This window comes from Rhinoderma darwinii, chromosome 5, assembly GCF_050947455.1.
Source record: "Rhinoderma darwinii isolate aRhiDar2 chromosome 5, aRhiDar2.hap1, whole genome shotgun sequence".
NCBI lineage: Eukaryota > Metazoa > Chordata > Amphibia > Anura > Rhinodermatidae > Rhinoderma > Rhinoderma darwinii.
The window spans coordinates 212046362-212050897 of record NC_134691.1 but is presented as its reverse complement, the minus strand read 5'-3'; the positions used below and the strand labels follow the sequence as shown (position 1 = coordinate 212050897).

The window sequence follows — 4536 nt, the reverse complement described above, 5'->3', positions numbered from 1 at the left end:
CGTGCCTGTGTGGTATGAGTGGATGTATAAGTTTCTTGTTAAATATAAGTTGCATGGTGTGGATGTTAGGATGTTGCGCAATAAGAGTTTGGTGTATAGGATGATTGAGTGTGGTATAAATATGGTGAGAGGAAGAGATGTGGGGAAAGTATGGAAGAAAGTAAGAATGGATGGTTTGACCAATGAGCAGAGTGAATTGTTGTGGCAAAGTTTGCATGGAGTGTTACCAGTAAGAGAATTGTAAGTATGCAAGAGAAGTGATAAAGAGAATGGGACCGTTATGTAAGGAGTTGACTGGGGTGAGTTTGTTGTCTTTTGAAATGTTTATGTTTGGTTTGTGTGCGTTTAATGGAGAAAAAGAGAGAGTGTTGTGGTTGTTGCTTGCATGTATAAAAGAAGTACTATGGAATGTAAGGAATGTATATGTGTTAAAGAGAAAAGAATTAGCTGTTAGAGATAGTATGCGAATGGCATTGGGAAAATTGTATGTTTGTTTTTTGTGGGATAAAAAAAGAAAAGGAGAAATGGATGCGGAGGGGGTGTGGAAGGTGATGAAGTGGATAGATATTGTTGATTACTCATCATGATATTGTTTTCTGTGCTATTTATGTGAAGACATTGTTTGTTTCCTTTGTACATATTAAAGAAAAGAGTAATGAACGCTGTCTAGATGATGATGGGGACAATTGATGGAAATTGTCGTGGATTGAATATGGTTGGTTTTTGATCGTATTTATTCCCATCTGAGGGATAGCAAAAAAAAAATCTGTTCTTATCAGTTTAATATCTGATACGTCCCCTATCTGGGGACCATATATTGAATGGATTTTTAGAACAGGGAGATGGAAATAGAGCTTGCTCTGTCCACTCCACGCATTGACCTGGTATTGCAGTATCTCCAGGACCGGTGCACCTTTTCCTTATGTGTTGACTAAAATCAGATTTGAAAAAAGTGCTTTTTGCTCTTGCCATTGTTTTTTTCTTGCTGATTGGATCTCTCCTTTAATCCCATTATTTTAACGCCTGTTGGGTAATGCCTTGATACAAAGCATGTTTTCTAATGTGTGATAATGACCTAATTTATGAAATGACTTGATGAATACATTATCACCTCTTGTGTTGGGTGTGTTGTGTCTGTGTTTCCTGCATTTCAATTTGGAACAGCTCATTCACCTTCTTTTTCCTCTCTCCCTGCTCCTAGGTAAGTAAAAGAGCTGCACCTGAGCCCGTCTGTAAGCCAGCCCCCAGCCACTGATTGATGCAGCCAAGTAGTGGAATAGTGAAATAGTGGAGTAGGGGAGCAGCAAGCAGCCATTGCAGCCGCCAAAATGGATGGACCTGTGTGTGTGCACTAGATGGATGTGATGGAATGAGCTCTCCTCCCTACATTTGAAAGAAGATTTGAAGTTGCAACAATTCCTCCCTTGCCTACAAAGATGCCACCGATTTGGATTTGTTACTAAGTTACCTGGAAGTAGGACTAAAACTGTGCAAGGATGTAGGAGGAAGGAAGGAAAAGAAGGTGTCAGTAAAGTTTGAGGAGGATGCCTACCTATTTGCCATTTCGCAGTCCCCTGTCTCCCTCTTGTGGCCTCCTGGAGGCAGCTAGCTGTGCAGACAACACGCGTGGCACATGTTGCTGTGTTGCCCTCCATGGCAACACTGAGTGACTGAGCAGCAACGTGTAATATAGGGTTCTGACGGAACTTTGCGCGTGTCATAGTGGGGCCCTAAGAAGTGAGTGCAAGCTTTATGACATCATAATGGGACCTCAGACAGAGAAGCCTGGGCCCAGGCAGTGTTGGTCAGTGCTTGTCAGCAGGCACTGTATTGCAGGTGATTGAAGGCGTGAAGGGAGAAGGGGTGGCTTTGGGCATGCACTTGTTGCTGCTAGCGTTTGTCTGCACGGCAGGAACGCATTTGGGCATTGCCAGGAAGGCGTTTTTATGTAGATTCCTCCACTTTGTGCACAGCATTGTGGTGCAAGCAAAAGAAGCAAAGCATGTCTAGATTCCTCTACGGCCTTTTTTCACCTCCCATCTGGCTGCTTGTGTGAGTGTGTGAGCCGGCAGGGCCCCATGGAGGTGCCTAGGAGTAGGCTGAATCGCTGCAAGGGGTGAACAGCAGTATTGGGTAGGCTCTGCCAACGCGCGCCACTTTCGGGTTATCGCTTCTCGGCCTTTTGGCTAATATCAGGTGTGGGAAACTGTGCTTGGTCTGAGTCGGGGTTGAACCAGGCCGGCAGGGCCCCATGGAGGTGCCTAGGAGTAGGCTGAAGGTGTGAACAGTAGTATTGGCAAGGCACTGCCAACACGCGCCACTTTGGGGTTATCGCTTCTCGGCCTTTTGGCTAAGCTCAAGTGGTTTAGCTGGGAGATCCGTCTGAGTGTTCGCCCTTGGCCTTGTGGCATCGCTGGTCCGCCAGCTTAAGCCACCTGCTCCTTTAGGGGGTGATCGAGGAGACAGGGAAGGCGATCTGAAGACGAGGAGGATTATGGCTGGACCGCCTAACGCACCAAATACAGTTCGGCTGTTTATCGCAGAGGAGAAGAGGACATCGTACGGGATTTTGCATGTGCAACAGAAGGTGTTGGAAGGAATTCTGGGAATGGCACACGAATCGATCTTCTGTCTTCATTCATTTCCCCAGCAAGGATTCTTCGATGCAAGTTTTTCCACCGTAAGTGACATGAGGACCTGCTACCTCCGGAGTCGGGAGAACCTTTCCCATCCAGAACAATCCTTTTGTTGAGGATGAAGAGATCCAGGCTTTTTTGGGTCATTATTGTGCCTATGTCTCTGGTGTGGCAAAAAGAACGAACATTTTTGGGACATTTAATGGTATGAGGAGGGTCTGGGTAGAGCTGCGTCAAGACCCAAATGGGCATGATGGTCTGTGCCACCCTCCCCAGAATTTTGCTATTGGGAACAACAGAGGTTTCCTGCACTACCCTGGCCAGCCAGATTTTTGTAGGGTGTGCTACTCCTTTGGCCATACCCGGGAGAATTGTACCACTGGACAGGTATGCAGAAATTGTTACAAGCCTGGACATGAGACTGCCAATTGCGAGGAGGCACGTGTCACTTCTACGGATCTGTGGAACACCTGGCCAGGCGGTGCCCTAAGGTGTATGGAGAGGTACAGAGGTCCTATGCTGGGGTCGTGAGAGGTGAGATTGCTGCCTCCGGTCCAACAGCGCCGCCTGTGGTGGAGCCTGAGGTTCATGAGGAGGCTGTTCCTGTGGCGGAGATGACGGAGGCTGTTGCAGTTCCGGACCTGTTAGTCGCTGAAGGGGAGGAGGCTCAAACTCCATCTGAGTCCTCTGGAGATGCAGGTTGATAAATCCTCTCTGAAGCGCAAGGAACCAGAGAGCGTAGTTTCAACACCATTGAGTGAGCGCATTGAGGAATTTTCCAGTCCGGGTGGGGGAGGGGGAGATTAATCGGCTGCGGTGGACTCTTGACTCTTCTACCTCTTCTTTTGGGGCTGGCTACCTTGAGAACGGTACTGTTACCAAGTTAGCGAAAACCATTCACTTCAACTGCGGGAAGTCAGTAGCCATGCTCTTCGGAAAATGGTACCTGCCTGCTCCTGCCCGTTTACTATCAAGCCGAACTTCATCAAAATTCTGGTCCGGTAAGGAAGGTGCAGCCCTAAAGTCGTGGGAAGAACGCTTGGCCAAAGTCAACCAAAGGATCAGACTGTGGAGCCTCAGACAACTCACTATTGAGGGCAAAGCAATGGTCCTGCGTAACGAAGTCTTGCCTGTGCTACAATACACTGCACAGGCATGGCCCCCTCTTGCCACGGTCTCGAGGTCCATTACCAGGACTGTGTTTCGCTTCATCTGGGGCTCGAAAATGGACAGAGTAAAGCGGACTGTTATGTACAAGGAGCCCCGCAAAGGTGGGAAGGGTATACCCGACATTCCCACTCTGCTGCGGATCGCTTTTGTATGTGACTGTGTTCGTAGGACTCTGAGGACAGCAAACGGCTCTGTGGGCAAGGCCATGTCCCGCTACTTCCTCCTTCCCCTCTGGCGAGGTTTTGGCTGGGACAAGTGGGACAGCTCCTTCCCTTACAACTGGCACGCTCCCTGGTTCTACGGAGATGTCGTCCGGTTTGTGAGGGAGCTTCAACTGGAGGGTCTTAAGCCCGACTTGTGGAAACCTAAGACGATCCAAAAGCACATCAGAGCAAAGGACTCGCTGGAGTCTGTTCCAGGACTTCATACCGACACGTTGGAGACTGTTTGGACTAACGTGTCATCTGGCAGGTTGACCAACGGGCACAAGGACATTTCATGGATGGCCATCCAGGGAGGACTGTCTCTTAGGTCATTCATGAATGCCCGCAACCTGTGCAAGACCCGGTACTGCCCCAGGTGCCCCTTCACAGAGGAAACATCTTTGCACACTTTCTGGCAGTGCCCCTTTGCACAGGGTCTGTTGAAAGCCTTGGAACACGAACTCAAGGACTCAGTTCCCAGGAACAGACTGTCGTACCGCTCGGTACTTTATGGACTATTTCCTGGG

At 48.6% G+C, this 4536-nt stretch overlaps 1 non-coding gene across 1 annotated transcript; it reads left to right on the top strand.

Annotated features, from left to right (window-relative positions):
• Positions 1 to 731: 731 nt before the first annotated feature.
• Positions 732 to 918, top strand: LOC142653984 (U2 spliceosomal RNA). Its single transcript, XR_012848814.1, has one exon. It is a non-coding gene; the product is annotated as a U2 spliceosomal RNA (small nuclear RNA).
• Positions 919 to 4536: the final 3618 nt, after the last annotated feature.